The 17,079-nt window shown below is 43.0% G+C and overlaps 1 pseudogene; it reads left to right on the top strand.

Annotated features, from left to right (window-relative positions):
- Positions 1-9,527: 9,527 nt before the first annotated feature.
- LOC100684304 lies at positions 9,528-9,937 on the top strand (annotated as a pseudogene).
- Positions 9,938-17,079: the final 7,142 nt, after the last annotated feature.

Raw genomic sequence — 17,079 nt, forward strand, 5'->3', positions numbered from 1 at the left:
CTCCCCTCAGCTGGCTTGTTTGGGGCATGACAGCATCCCAGCATGCTCAGTTCACAGGGGAGGCTTTCCAAGGGGCCCAGCTGGTTCTCCAACACAGGGTCTGCTCAGACTCGAGCTGGGCCTGCAGCAAATCTGCTCAGCTCACAATGGGATCCAGTCCTCCTAACTGGAGGAAAATAGACTATGATGACCAGTCTTTCAACAAATACCACTTTTACTTCCAAAACATTTAAGATAATCTTACCCCAAAATCACCACTGCGTTCAATCTCAGAAACCCGAAAGGACTAAAAGTATTAGCTAGCATCAGGTCACAATGTCCCCTGATCCAATCAAGTTCCCTGAGACTTGGTGGGAAAACCAGCCACCAGTTGCCCTTGGTCAAATGCTTGAGAAGATTATTCATGGAGAGAAAAATAGAGATCTCCCAGAATCAGCTCTAGATCAGACCACCATGTGCAATTTACAGATCCCTTCACCCCCTTCACATCCCTTGCCCTACCTCCAGAGAGCCATGGCCTCCACCTTGGCAGGTGCCAACCTTGCTGGGGCGTCCCAGCCAGGGAAGCAGGGCATCCCAGCCTGCCATTGACTGAGCCCCATGCTTCCATCCACCTCTACTTTAGTAATGGGGCAGACAGGACCTGGAAGTGGCCCCCCAGGATTTCCTGCACTAATCCCCAGGACTGTGCAGGCGATGGGATGTCATGCCCTGATTATATATATATATATAGCGACAAAAGGGATTTTGTAGTTAAGACTACTGATCAGATGACTTCGAGTGAACCAAAAGGAAGATTATCCAGTGAGTCGAATCTAATCACATGAGCCCCTTAAAAGCTGAGTTTTCCCCAGCTGATAGCAGAGGGGGAAGTCAGAATCCAAGCATGAGGGGCCACATGGAGAGCATAGTAGGGATGTGGGTGGCCTCTAGGAGTAAAGACTGGTCCCCAGATGTCATCCAGCAAGGAAACGGAAAACCTCAGTCCCACGACTACAAGCAACTGAATTCTGCCAAGATCCCAAATGAGCTTGGAGGCAGGGTCTCTCCAGTCGAGCTGCAGGGGGAAGAGTGTCACTCAGCTGACCCTATGAGGGCAGCCTCTGAGGGCCCGAGCGGAGGACCTGGCTGAGTCCACATGGATGTTGGACCCACAGAACTGGGAGACGACAAACAGCTGTTGCCGGGAGCCACAAGTCTGTGGCAGCCTGTGGCACAGCAGTAGGAAGCTGACACAACCCCTGTGCCATCAGAAGTGTGCCAGTGATGGCCACTGGCCCCTGAAAAGTCATGGAGAGAGAAAGCGAACAGAGCCTCCAGCACCTGCTACTGGACTCTCCCCACTGCTGCCCAGTGCAGTAGAGCAGCCTCCAGCCATGTGTGGCCCTTGAGCACTGGAGATATGGTTGCTATGAATGGAGATGCCCCGTAGGTATAAAATACACCATGTTTTGGAGACTCCGTATAAGAAAAAAGAATGTGAAGTATCTCTTTAATAACTTTTATATTGATCACATGGATCTATTGAGCAAAGTGAACAATATTATTAAAATTAGTTTCATCTCTTTCTTTTTACCTCTTTAATGCGGCTTCTAGAAAATTTTAAATCATGCTTGAGGGTCATGTTGCAGTTCACCGGGCGGGTGCGCTGGCCTGTGCACTGCCCTGCCTGACCCTCACCGCTGTGCCGCACTTCACAGGAGTACAGTGGTCAGCGTCTGAGGGCGAGGGGGCAGGGCCGGGATGGGCATCAAGGTTGTCAGAGCCAAAGACTGTGTCCTACTGCCAAAGGGACAGCCCTCCCAAACCACCATGATGTCTGCATTTTCAGCAGAGGCTGAACATCCTAAACCAAACAAAGGCTTCAGGCGGGGACAAAAGCACAGGCTGATGGGCTTCAGGGAAGTATTTTGGGGTACTGAGAGACCTCTCATTCGCCTCAACATTCTGCCCTAGGAACTGTCTCTGATCATCCCAGAAACCTGGATCACCCCCATGAGCAGTAGTGCAGTCGTTAGGGACATCTGGGATCCTGGGGCTCCTTCTCTGGGTTATCGGAGGCTATAAGAAAAGAAAGTTCATGATCCCCACAATGTGATCAATTTTTATAAATGTCTTATATTAGCCACAGTTAACTTTAGTAAGTTCCCCCCAAGATCCCTCTGGCCACCAGAAGGGGCACCATCCTCCTGTGGGCTCACTGTGGGCACAGAAAGGGCAGCAGCATCCTGTGCTCCAGCCAAGTATTGAAGACAGCAGCATGTAGGCCCCCCCACACACACCTGCTCCAAAGGCCAGTCCTGCAGGGGGTTGGGGGCCAGGGGTCATCCTTGATACCAGGAGAAATGAGGGGTACTTGCAATCATTCTGGAAGTGAGGAGCTAAGGATGTGGCTTGGTCCCTCATAATCATTTATTGTTCATCCATCTTGCCCTGCCACGTTTTACACTCTATTGGTGTCCTCCTTCAACTCATATTCCATTTGTACTCCCTCTTGGAAAAATTTAATCCATTTACAATTCAGTGTTCATTGTGTTGAGAATGGCAGGTTCCAAATTCCCCTTTCTGTAGGGCCGTTATTATAATTGCCGAGCCTGTCATCAAGGAGGCCAAGATCTGCTGAGCACACTACCTCCCAGAAGACCTCCTTGGGATTGCTTCTGGAGGTGTAGGTCGGGGGAGGCTGAATGGTGTTGGTGGGGAAATCTCCAGGGTCATGTTTTGAAATCCATTCTATACTTGTTTTTGGTAAAAACATGTGACTCTCTCCGTTACTTCTCAAAAAATCTTGCTCTAAAGATGCTGACCTCGCTGACATGGACTGTGGCTCCAGCAAGGAACTAGGCTCCTTCCTGCACATCCCAGGATAGGCTGAGCCTGACCCTGGAGAATGTGCTTCCTTCTGAGTCACAAGACCCAACAGGGGTGACTGTGGGTCGGGAAAAAGTAAAATGCTCCACTCAAGTTCCCAAAGTCTCGACGCACAGTTTATAATTTTTCTTGTGCTGGAAATGAACCAAAATTCTTTCATTTCAAAAGCTTAGCTTTGCCATCAAGCCTTTGCTTCTTTTAGTTTTTATTCCACTGTTTGCCCTGCCAGCCTCTCAGATGGCTAACTCTGAGCGTGCATGTCTGAATCTCGTCTTCTGCTTAGAACTGAAAAGGGGAGCTGGGGACCTCCAACCAGGCCCTCGCTCCTCTGCTCCCTCATACACTGCATCTTTCTTGGGTTTATGCCTTTTATTTTTTTTAAGATTTTATTTATTTATTCATAGACACACACACACACACACACACACACACACACACAGAGGCAGAGACACAAGCAGGCTCCATGCAGGGAGCCCGACGTGGGACCCGATCCTGGGTCTCCAGGATCACACCTCAGGCTGCAGGCGGCGCTAAACCGCTGCGCCACGGGGGCTGCCCGGTTTATGCCTTTTAAACATTGATAATCGATCTGTATGTGCGTGTTCACGACAGCACTATGCACAACAGCCAAAAGCAAAAACAATGCAAACATCCGTCAATAGATGAGCATACAAACAAAACGTGGTCTACCCTCCAATGGAATATCATTCAGCCTTAAGAAAGAATGAAAGTCTGATTCATGCCACAATATGGATGAGCCACGAGGACATGACACTAGGAAGAAACTGGACACAGAAGGACAAGTGCTGTCTGAGTCCACATAGACAAGGAATACACCGTAGGCAAATCCATAGATTGGGAAAGCAGAGGGCAGTTACAAGGGCCGGGGGAGAGGAGGGTAGCTGCTGTTTCATGGGGACAGAGCCTCAGGTTGGGAAGCACAGAAAGTTCTAGAAACGGGTGGTGGGGACGGCTGCATGGCAGTGTGAGTGTGCTGAATGCCACCAAGCTGGATGCTGCACGATGGCCAAAAGGGGATCTTTTATGTCATGTATATTTTACCACAATAAAAAGGTTTAAAGACATTCTCAGCAATAGGGAAAAATGGATGAGCTGCGCTCTTTAAGTGATAAATATTAACCTTATGAAAATGAAAACTTTCCAATACTGACTTGTTGAGTCAGCAGCTAACCAAGGAGTGTAGGATAGGGGGAAAATGAAATTGCGGTTTCCTTGAATTCATGCAAAAAAAAAAAAAAAAAAAAAAAAACGTATGTAAATATATTTTGTCTTCTGTAGGAGAATTAAAAGTTAGCATTTTCTGATAGATGATAGATAGATAGATAGATAGATAGATAGATAGATAGATAGATGATAGATAGATAATAAAATTTGAGGAGAGATGCCGGGCTGGTTCAGTTGGTGGAACCTGGGACTGTTGATCTTGGGGTCGTGAGTTTGAGCCTCAGGTCAGGTATAGAGATTACTTTAAAAAAAAAAAAAAAACTTAAAAAAATTTGGGGGGGGGAGTGGAGAAAGGACATAAAGATCAATTTCAAAAAAAAAAAAAGATCAATTTCCATGCAATTCTATAAATTGCTTGTTTTTATTTGCTGACTCTTTTTTTTTTTAATTTATTTATGATAGTCACAGAGAGAGAGAGAGAGAGAGAGAGGCAGAGACACAGGCAGAGGGAGAAGCAGGCTCCCTGCACTGGGAGCCCGACGTGGGACTCGATCCCGGGTCTCCAGGATCACGCCCTGAGCCAAAGGCAGGCGCCAAACCGCTGCGCCACCCAGGGATCCCCGCTGACTCTTTTTTTTTATTTGCTGACTCTTTTGTTTTCCCTGCTGTCCACCATCAATTTATTTTAGAGAGTAGCCCCCTATTAAAAATGGTTTCACTTTTCATACAGATAAAAGATGTAGGAATTTTCCACAGTGTAGAAAAACATAAGGAAAAAGAATTTCCCCAAAATTCAACACCCAATAAAAATACCACCAACACTTGTTTGACATTTTCCCAAACCCCTTGCTATTCTAAAGGATATAGACTAGCTAGGTTAGAAGATGGATGGATGGATGGATGGATGGGTGGGTGGATGGATAAGATTACATTCACATAAATAAAATAATTGTTATTTTCTTACTCAACAAAATATGTGGCAATTACTTGCTACTAAAGGGTCCTTTTCAGAGGCTGGCTGATCTCTCAGGGTGTGGATAAACCATAGTTTATTTAACCAGCTCCACCTCCCATATCAAACATTTCAGTTACTTCCAATTTTTCCCTACATTAAACAGTGTTGTATGGTCATCCTTGCCCATTAGACTTTGTGAGCATGTCCAGCTACCTTCCAGAAGTGTCTAGATCTTGGTTACTGTGTGGAAGAATATGCACTTGAATTTTTTTGAACATTTCCCCCAAATTGCCCTCCAGAGGAGCTGTGGACATTTTATGTTCCTGACAATGGTGCATGAGGGTCCCCATTACCCTGAACCCTGACCTACACAGGCCATTGCCACACTGCCTTGCCATGTGCCAATCTGATGAGCAGAAGGTATCTTGCTACTATTATTTGCAACTCCTGAGCAGTAGTGAGGTGGGCAAAATATACCATTTTTCACAAACTGTAATTATAAGCAGTTTTATGTGTTCGTATTTGAGTTCCCTGCTCATTTCCTTTCTCACTTTTACCTTGCTCTTTATTAATTTGTAGGTTTTTAAAAATATATACCTTTGTTACGTACTACAAACATGACTTCTAGGTTTGTCTTTTCACTTTATTAATGTTATTTGTTTTACTTTCCTGTACAAAGCTTTTTGATCTTCGGGGAATTGGATCTATGAAGGTTTGGATTACTGCTTCCAGATTTCATGTCATGTTCATAAAAGAGTCCTCCACCCCAAGATTATAAAACATTCACCCTAGTTCTCCTTGAGTAGTTCTGTGTCCGTGTTTCACATTTAAATATTTAATTCCCTCCTAAATTTATTTTGATATAAGAAGTTGGATGTGGATCCCACATTTTATTTTAGATTTTATTTATTCATTTTTTTTATTTTATTTATTCATTAATGAGAGACAGAGAGAGAGAGAGAGGCAGAGACAGGCAGAGGGAGAAGCATACTCCATGCAGGGAGCCCAACGTGGGAGTCGATCCCAGGTCTCCAGGATCAGGCCCTGGGCTGAAGGCAGCACTAAATGACTGAGCCACCCGGGCTGCCCCTGGATCCCACTTTTTACACCCAAATGACCAGCCAGTTATCTCAAAATCTTACTTGCCCCCAATGACTTAAGATGCTCCCCTTGACAGTCTTCATTTGATATGTGAGGTCATTTCTGCATTCTTAATTTTTCCCTGGTCCATCTATTCCTGCCTTGTTATGCATGCAGTTTGGACATTCACATATTTCCTCAGACCCTGGGCCAGAAAACACCCAATCCTTCCTCCATCTCAGCACAACCAAACCCTGAACAGATCTCTGGAGCTACTATGTGAAAACCCCAATGAGTCAATAACAGCAGGTGGATTCAGGGATGAGGGGAGAGATAAAAATTCAAACAACAACTGATAGGGTGATGAGCTTCCTGAGAGTTTCCCCTTCTTAGTTCCAGACTTTACTATAGGAAAGCCCAAATCCTGGAACTACAGAGTGGATGTGGGTAGGAAATTCTCCAAGAGAAATATTCTCTTTCTGCCCTGAGAATGGGAAAGGGGGTTCCTGAGGAACAGATCATATGGAAGACCCCCTTCCTGTTCTTTCCTTTTCACCATCCTCCTCCTGCCCCCAAGGTAGCCCCCATCACAGATCTGCTCTCTCAAACTGAGGGGAAACTCTTCTTTCCAGCCAGAGGTGCCAGGAAGGAGGCTCCTGGCTGTCCAGTCTTTCTCTTGCCTTTTGCTGCTTTACCCTGAGGCCAGAACTATGCAATAGTACAGGAAGGCTAACCCCCATCTTTCTAGACAGAAAAGGGGACCTCAGGGCACATGGGTGGCTCAGTCAGTTAAGCATCTGCCTTCAGCTCAGGTCATGATCCTGGGATCAAGCCCCACATCAGGCTCCCTGCTCAGCGGGGAGTCTGCTTCTCCCTCTGCTTTTCCCATACACACCCACACTTGTGCTCTTTCTCACTCAGGCTCTCTCTCTCTCAGTCTCAAATAAATAAAATCTTTTTTTTTTTTTAATAAAGAAAAGGGGACCTCAGGAGAGGAGGCTCTGGAGAAAGATTTTGATTCTTTAAAGCTGTGGATAAAACCCTATGCTCACGCTCCAAGTTGCATATGTGCACACAGCGAAGGCTTTGAGAAGTGAACCACACTGTGGCCGGCTACTGAAGTCCCAGACTGGCCCCTGGGCAGTGTGCATGTGGAGTAACAAGTTTTATGCTATAGAGGCTTTCGAAACTGAACAGACTCAGAACCACAGCCCACAGAAGGTAGGTCAGTACTTTGCAGCCTGAACTTAACCAGATCGGTAACCTCCTAAAACAGAAAAGGAAATGTTCCCCAGAGGAATTTAGCAAGAACCAAAGTTTCATAAATAATATTCCAAATATACATGATTTAATCCAAAAATTTTGACCTACAAAGAATCAAGAAAATCTCAACAACTCTCAAAGCCAAGATGTCTCAGATGTTGGAATTACTACAGCCATTCCATGCTTCATGAAATCAGGGAGAGTGCTCAAAACAGAGTAAAGACAGAAGTTCTCAGCAAAGAAATAGAAGCCATAAAAAAGAAGCAAATGCAAACTTTTTAAAAAAGATTTTATTTATTTATTCATGAGAGACACAGATAGAAAGAGAGAGGCAGAGACACAGATAGAGTAGAAGCAGGCTCCATGCAGGAAGCCTGACAGGGGACTCCAGGATCACGCCCTGGGCCAAAGGCAGGCGCCAAACCGCTGAGCCACCCAGGGATCCCCTGCAAACTTTAAAAGTAAAAAATTCAACCATAGAAATTTAAAAGGTCACAGCCCAATTGCAAAATAGATGGTAGAAGTAAGAATCAGTGAGTTTCAAGATAGATCAATAGGAAGGATTTTATTTGAATAATAGAGAGAAAAAGATTTTGAAAAATGAACAGAGACAGAGGGGACTGTGGGAAAATATCAAAAGGTCTACGACTCATGTCACTAGAGTCCCAGAAGGCCAGGAGAAAGAAAACATTGCATAAAAAATATTCAAAGAAAAATGGTAGAAAATTTCCCAAATTTGGTGAAAGACATAAAGGCACAGATTGAAGAAATACAATCAATCCTAAAGAAGATAAACCCAAAGAAATTCACATCCCAACATATCATAATCAAATTGCTATAGTCGGGCAGCCCTGGTGGTGCAGCGGTTTAGTGCCGCCTGCAGCCCAGGGCGTGATCCTGGAGACCCTGGATCAAGTCCCACATCAGGCTCTCTGCATGGAGCCTGCTTCTCCCTCTGCCTGTGTCTCTGCCTCTCTCTCTCTCTCTCTCTCATGAATAAATAAATAAAATCTTTAAAAAAAAAAAACAAATGCTATAGTCAAAGGGAAATAGTCAAACATATGAATTAAAAGACAGAGACTGTCAGACTGAATTTTTAAAATATCCAACTATTGCTATCTACAAAGAATCCACATCAAATATGACATAAAAAGGTTAAAAGTGGATGGAAAAACATATATCATGAAAACTGATTTTAAAAAGCTACTAATTGGGCAGCCCAGGTGGCTCAGCAGTTTAGCACCACTATTGGCCCAGGGCATGATCCTGGAAACTCAGGATCGAGTCCCACATTGGGCTTCCTGCATGGAGCCTGCTTCTCCCTCTGCCTGTGTCTCTGTCTCTGTCTCTCTCTCTCTCTCTTATGAATGAATAAATAAAATCTTTAAAAAATAAAAATTAAAAAAAATTAAAAGCTACTCATAAGTTTAAACACAGAGTTCTCATATGACCCAGCAAGTATATTTCTTGGTATATAACCAAAAAAATGAAAACCTAAAACTCGTACATGCATTTTTCTAGCATTATTATTCAGAATAAGCAAAAAGTGGTAACAACCCAAATGTCCATCAACTGATGAACTGATAAATAAAATGTCCATACCATGGAATATTATTCAGACATAGTAAGTAATGAAATACTGACACTTGCTATAATATGGATGACTCTTGAAAATATTATGCTAAGTGAAAGAAGTCAGATACACACACAAAAAAAAAATTGCATGGTTTCATTTATATGAAGTGTCAAAAATTGATAAATTTATTGAGCCAGAAAGTAGATTAGTGGTTGCTTAGGGCTCAGAGAGGACCAGGAGGGAAGTGGGTATTGATTGCTAATGAGTACAGACTTCCTTTTGGGGGTACCAAAGTGTTACAAAATTGATTATGTGATGTTTTCACACCCTGTGAATATACTAAAACAACAACAACAACAACAACAACAACAACACTGAATCGTATAGTTTAAATGAATTTTATGAATTTCAATAAAGCTGTTCATACTAGGAAGGAAAGCTAGCTAGAGTGGCTATATTAATATCAGATAAAATAGTTTCAGAACAAGGAAAATTATTAAAGATAAAGAGGAATGATAATATGTGATGATGAAGGTCAATTCATCAAGAAAATGCAACAACCCTAAATGTGTGTGTACCTGAGGGCAGAGGATAAAAATGCCCGAAGCGGCAGGCAGTGCTGGGGCTAAACTCGTGTGCTGGGGTGGCATGGGCTGCAGTGAGAGAGTCTGGTGCGACATCTCACATAATTTGCGGGTACAGCCTACCAAGAGGCCAGAGGCAGAACTTAGGCTGACTAGGAGTCTGTGAATGAACTCATGAAAGGCGTTTGTAATATGAATGAAGAACATGGGACTCCGGTATCCCCTCTATCACATGTGATATCAGTCGGTTGTTTGATCTTATCGGTTATCTGGCCGACCTCAGCCGTGCACACCGAGCTGATACCCAGACATATCAGCCTCATAAACAAGGACTGGGTTCAAGAGAAGATCCACGTGCCCCTTCGTCAGCAGGCCCAACAGGCCAGGGGAGAGCTGAGTTGGAAGCATGGGGGGAGGGGTTGAGAACACAGGTACATATAGCATGACGGGAGTCTTATGTCTAGGAACCTTGTTTCCATTTCGGCACAGTGTGACTAGGATTGAATGTATTTGATAACAGTGAGGATCTTGTTCCATATGAAACCCTCATTGCCCCTTTCCTCCCTATTTTTTTTTACTTAAATATTTACATGGAAGTTGCTTTTGGAAGTTAATATTGGTTCCAACCCTTCAAATTGTTCGTACCTGCTTTACTGCATCCGCTCAACCAGCTCTTCTTCCAGTCCGGGTGGGAGGGTGGTGACAGCTTAGCCATTATGTCTTTGAGATAAAGTCATAGTGAAAAACAAATATTCTTTAGTTTAAAAAGAAAATATGGCCAGCCTGGGTGGCTCAGTGGTTTAGCGCGGCCTTCAGCCCGGGTGTGATCCTGGAGACCCGGGATCAAGTCCTATGTCAGGCTCCCTGCAGGGAGCCTGCTTCTCCCTCTGCCTGTGTCTCTGCCTCTCTCTCTCTCTCTCTCTCATGAATAAATAAATAAATAAAATCTTTTTTTAAAAATGTGGGGACATCTGGGTGGCTCAGTCAGTTAGGCATCTGCCTTCGACTCAGGTCATAATCCCAGGGTCCTGAGATAGTCTTGCCTCGGGCTCCCTGCTCAGCCAGGAGTCTGCTTCTTCTTCTGCCCCTCCCCCTCTTTGTTCTCTCTCTCTCTCTCTCTCTCTCTCTCTCTCTCTCTCTCCCCCCTCTCTCTCCCTAACAAATAAATAAAATCTTAAAAAATAAGAAAATATGTGAATACATTATAAAAGTGAAAACAGAAACAAAGTCTAAAATTATACTAGATGTCCACACTCTACTCTCAATAATTGATAAAGCAAGTAGACAGAAAATCACCAGGAATACAGAAGACCTGAACAACCAACTTGCAACTAACTTGACCCAATTAACATTTCTAGAGCACTCCATCTAACCAACAACAGAATACAGTTTCTTCTCAAGTGTACATGGACTTTCATCAGCATAGACCATATCCTGAGTCATATAACAAAACTTAGCAAATCTAAAATAACTGAAATCATACAAAGTGTGTTCTCTGCCCATAACGGAATTAGACTATAAATTAATGACAGAAAGATATTTACAAAATCCCCCTAAATATTTGGGAGTTAAACAACATACTTCTAAATAATCCTTGGGTCACAAAGTAAATCACAAGGGAAATTATAAATATTTTGAACGGAAGGAAAATGAGAATACAACTTATCAAAATTTGTGGGATGCCAGTAAAGCAGTGCTTAGAGGGAAGTTTAGAGATATTAGATGTTTACGTTAGAAAAGAATATGGTTTTCAAATAAATAATCTAAGCTTCCACCTTAAGAAACTGGAGGGGGGGTTGGGGGAAGAAGAGCAAATTAAACCTAAAGCAAACAGAAGGAAGGGAATGAATAATAGTAGTAACAAGTATGAGTTGAATTTAAAACAACAACAACAAAATAATAGATTAAAAAAATCAATAAAACCAAAAGTTGGCGGGTGCCTGGGTGGCTTAGTGGTTGAACGTCTGCCTTTGGCTCAGGGTCATGATCCCAGGGTCCTGGGATCAAGTCCCTCATTGGGCTACCCGCAAGGAGCCTACCTATGCCTATGTCTCTGCCTCTCTCTATGTGTCTCGAATGAATGAATAAATGAATGAATGAATCTTAAATTCTCAGTATCTCTTTAAATAAAAACAACACATAGGGATCCCTGGGTGGCGCAGCGGTTTAGCGCCTGCCTTTGGCCCAGGGCGTGATCCTGGAGACCCGGGATCGAATCCCACATCGGGCTTCCGGTGCATGGAGCCTGCTTCTCCCTCTGCCTGTGTCTCTGCCTCTCTCTCTCTCACTGTGTGTCTATCATAAATAAAATAAAATAAAATAAAAATTAGATCTTTAAAAAAAAAAACAACACATACATACACACACACACAAAGTTGGTTCTGTGAAAAGATCAAGAAAATTGATAAACCTCTAGCCAGATTAACCAAGAAAAAAAAAAGACAAAAGCTACCAAAATAAAGGACAGCACACAGATCCCAGAGATACTGAAAGGAGAGTAGGCTAATATTATAAAAATTCTATGGCAGATTTGACAACTTGGCTGAAATCTATCAGTTCCTTCAAGGATACAGATTACCAAAAGTCCCTCAAGAAGAAATGGGCAACCTAAATATTCCTATATTTATTAGATAGTTTGTAGCTTAAAAATAAAAACTTCCAAGAAAAGACCCCAAAACTAGATGATTTTACTAAGCACCTAATGAAGGTATAATACAAATTCTACAGTTTCTTCCAGAAAATAAAAGATGAGTAATCACTTCCTAAGTCACCCTTGCGTCCAATATTACCCAGATACCAAAACCAGAGAAATACCACACAGGAAAGGAGATCTATAGCCCAAAATCCCTTGGGAACGTAGATGCAAAAATCCTTAGCAAAATATTAGCAAATCACAGCCAGCAGTAAGGGAAAAGCACCATCACCAAGTAGAGCCTATCCCTGTTGGGTCAAATTAGATCAACATTAGAAAACCAACCAGTGTATTACAATGTATAATCTGCAGTATTAACAGACTAGAGGGAGGGGTAGCTGTCTGGCTCAGTCAGGAAAGCATGTGACTCTTGTTCCTGTGGTTGTGAGTTCAAACCCCAAGTTAGGTATAGAAATTACTTAAAAATAAAATCTTTACAAAAACAAACAAAAAAACCCCAACAGACTAAAGAGTAAAAACCAAATGATAATCTCGGTAGGTGCAGAAAATGCACTTGACTAAACTCAACATCCATTTATGATTTTTAAAAAACACTCTCTTGCAAGGGGCTCAGTCAGTTAAGCCTTCGACTCGGTTTCAGCTCAGGTCATGATCTCACGATTCTGGGATCAAGCTCCCCTCAGGCTCTGCACTTGGTGGGGGGTCTACTTGAGACTCTCTCTCTCTCTCTCTGCCTTTGCCTCTCCTCTGCAATCACACACTCCCTTTCTCTAAAATACATAAACGACAAATACCCACCATTTGCTTTGACGTGGCTGGAACTGGAGGGTATTATGCTGAGTGAAATAAGTCAATCAGAGAAGGACAAACATTATATGGTCTCATTCATTTGGGGAATATAAAAAATAGTGAAAGGGAATAAAGGGGAAAGGAGAAAAAATAAGTGGGAAATATCAGAAAGGGAGACAGAACATGAAAGACTCCTAACTCTGGGAAATGAAGTAGGGGTGGTGGAAGGGGAGGTGGGTGGGTGGTGGGGGTGACTGGGTGACGAGCGCTGAGGTGGGCACTGACGGGATGAGCACTGGGTATTATTCTATATGTTGGCAAATTGAACACCAATAAAAAATAAATTTATAAAAAATAACTTAATTATTTTTTTTTAATTTTTATTTATTTATGATAGTCACAGAGAGAGAGAGAGGCAGAGACACAGGCAGAGGGAGAAGCAGGCTTCATGCACCGGGAGCCTGATGTGGGATTCGATCCCGGGTCTCCGGGATTGCGCCCTGGGCCAAAGGCAGGCACCAAACCGCTGCGCCACCCAGGGATCCCACTTAATTAATTTTAAAAAAGAAAATACATAGACAAATCTTAAAAAAAAAAAAACTCTCAGCAAATTAGGAATATAGGGAAACTTCTCTAACCTCATGAAGGACATCTATAAAAAACCCACAGCTATCATCAAGACAGTGTGGTACTGGCACAAAAACAGACACATACATCAGTGGAACAGAATAGAGAATCCAGAAGTGGACCCTGAACTTTATGGGCAACTAATATTCGATAAAGGAGGAAAGACTATCCATTGGAAGAAAGACAGTCTCTTCAATAAATGGTGCTGGGAAAATTGGACATCCACATGCAGAAGAATGAAACTAGACCACTCTCTTTCACCATACACAAAGATAAACTCAAAATGGATGAAAGATCTAAATGTGAGACAAGATTCCATCAAAATCCTAGAGAAGAACACAGGCAACACCCTTTTTGAACTCGGCCATAGTAACTTCTTGCAAGATACATCCACAAAGGCAAAAGAAACAAAAGCAAAAATGAACTATTGGGACTTCATCAAGATAAGAAGCTTTTGCACAGCAAAGGATACAGTCAACAAAACTCAAAGACAACCTACAGAATGGGAGAAGATATTTGCAAATGACATATCAGATAAAGGGCTAGTTTCCAAGATCTATAAAGAACTTATTAAACTCAACACCAAAGAAACAAACAATCCAATCATGAAATGGGCAAAAGACATGAACAGAAATCTCACAGAGGAAGACATAGACATGGCCAACATGCATATGAGAAAATGCTCTGCATCACTTGCCATCAGGGAAATACAAATCAAAACCACAATGAGATACCACCTCACACCAGTGAGAATGGGGAAAATTAACAAGGCAGGAAACAACAAATGTTGGAGAGGATGCGGAGAAAAGGGAACCCTCTTACACTGTTGGTGGGAATGTGAACTGGTGCAGCCACTCTGGAAAACTGTGTGGAGGTTCCTCAAACAGTTAAAAATATACCTGCCCTACGACCCAGCAATTGCACTGTTGGGGATTTACCCCAAAGATACAAATGCAATGAAACGCCGGGACACCTGCACCCCGATGTTTCTAGCAGCAATGGCCACTATAGCCAAACTGTGGAAGGAGCCTCGGTGTCCAACGAAAGATGAATGGATAAAGAAGATGTGGTTTATGTATACAATGGAATATTACTCAGCTATTAGAAATGACAAATACCCACCATTTGCTTCAACGTGGATGGAACTGGAGGGTATTATGCTGAGTGAAGTAAGTCAGTCGGAGAAGGACAAACATTATATGTTCTCATTCATTTGGGGAATATAAATAATAGTGAAAGGGAAAATAAGGGAAGGGAGAAGAAATGTGTGGGAAATATCAGAAAGGGAGACAGAACGTAAAGACTGCTAACTCTGGGAAACGAACTAGGGGTGGTAGAAGGGGAGGAGGGCGGGGGGTGGGAGTGAATGGGTGACGGGCACTGGGTGTTATTCTGTATGTTAGTAAATTGAACACCAATAAAAAAAAAAATTTAAAAAAAAAAAAAAAAACCCACAGCTAACATTACACTTGATGTTAAAAACCAAATGCTTTCCCCGTAGGTTCAGGAATAAGGCAATCTTGTCCACCCTCACCCTACAGCATTGAAGACTTATGTCTTCCAAAAACCTATACCACAAAATTTATAGCAGCTTTGTTCATAATTGCTGAAAAATTAGAAACGATCCAGACGCCTAGATAAATGGTGGTATGTTTGTTCCCCAATGATGGCACAGCATATGGTATGTTTCCATGCAATGGGTTACTAGTCAGCACTGAAAAGGGATAAACTATTGATTACACACAACAGAGATAAACCTCAAATACATTATGTGGAAGAAGCCAGACCCAGGAGATTCCTGCACAATCCCACTTATATGAGATTCTTGAAATGGTGAGACTAGAGGGAGGGTGGTGAGGTCCACAGTTGCCCTACATGAAGGGTGGAGGGAGGGTCTGCCTGGGGCAGCATGGGGAACTGGGAGGTGGAAGTGTTCTGTATCCTGATATGGTGGCGGTTACACAAGTGCATGCGTTTGTCAAAATTTAAGGCCTACACACACACACACACACACACACACACAAAAGTGTATTTCACTTTATGTAAATTTTACAATAGATTTTGTAGACGCTAGCAAAATACACATACTTCCTACCCATCTTACCACATGTAATCTTACAGAGACACTTGAAATAATTGTGTTAAGTACAAAAAAAAAGCTCACAGGAATTTGCTTGGAACTGCGTTGAATTTGTGAAATAATTTATGAAGAACACACATTTTTCAATAGTAAGTCTTTTCTGTGTTAAATTAAATTAAATTACAATTTCTACCCAAGAACATGCCTTTAATGGTGCCATCAGTATTTCTCACTTTGGGTCCTACATGATTTTTATGAAAATTTTTTATGGATTTTTATGCATTTTGTTGTTACTGTGGATGAAGTGTTTTCTTTTCCATTACAAGTATTAAATTATCATTATTGGCTCAAAGGGAAAATAGAGCTTTCTGAACACATATTTAGTAAGCAGCCACCCCATTGACCTCCTTTGCTGTTATTAATCAGTCATTGATTAACGCGATGATACATGGTGTTGGCATCGCCCATGGATGGTGACTGCTCTTTCCTCCATTTGTATGTCTGACTTCCTTTTTTAATCACGATGACTAATGCTTCGAAGACAGTGTTAAGTAATTCCACTTTTATTTTCTAGGCTCCACCCACACATAGGAGACCCAACCACCGTCCAGCCTCCTGCTCTCAAGGGCCACTTTTCTGAACTGAGAGACAGAGTGGGGTCTGTTCACACTTCTGTCTCTATTTCTCACAGCAACTTCCCAATAATGAAAAGCCAATGACTCTCTGATAGCAAAGATGTAAAAAGGAAGACAGCACACCAGGCTGCACTCTACCACTCAACAAATCAAGGGTCTGCGCTCTCTCTGGCTCCCTCTCTCTGCTTGTCCTGCAGGACACAGCCTTGGCCCAGCCTCATAACCTAGGAAATGCCAGTTCAGAGGTGGGAAGCATGGACTCCTAGACCCAGACGGTCACCGGGACTCACCTCCACCTCTCCATCAGAAGTACAGGTTAGGGGCAGCCCGGGTGGCTCAGCAGTTGAGCATCTGCCTTCCGCCCAGGACGTGATCTTGGAGACCCGGGATCAAGTCCCACATCAGGCTCCCTGCATGGAGCCTATTTCTCCCTCTGCCTGTGTCTCTGCCTCTCTCTCTCTCTCTCTCTCTCTCTGTGTGTGTGTGTGTGTCCCTCATGAATAAATAAATAAAATCTTAAAAAAGAAAAAAGAAGTGTGGGTTAGAAGAATTGATGACAGGGAGGAATCGGAGCGGCAGGCTTCCGTAAGGACCACTAGGCTGTGAAATCGGGGAGGAGGGTTGGGTGTGGCAGCTGGCCCCCAAGTTTGGCCAAGCCGGCAAGGAAGAGGAATATGCAAGGACACTTCCAGCTCTGATGTCACACATCTGTCTCTTGGGAAACACTGGGCAGGGCAAGCAGGGTGGGGGTTGGGCCATCAGAGCAAGACAGCTCAGAAGC

The sequence above is a fragment of the Canis lupus genome, chromosome 5, assembly GCF_011100685.1.
Source record: "Canis lupus familiaris isolate Mischka breed German Shepherd chromosome 5, alternate assembly UU_Cfam_GSD_1.0, whole genome shotgun sequence".
NCBI classification, from domain to species: domain Eukaryota; kingdom Metazoa; phylum Chordata; class Mammalia; order Carnivora; family Canidae; genus Canis; species Canis lupus.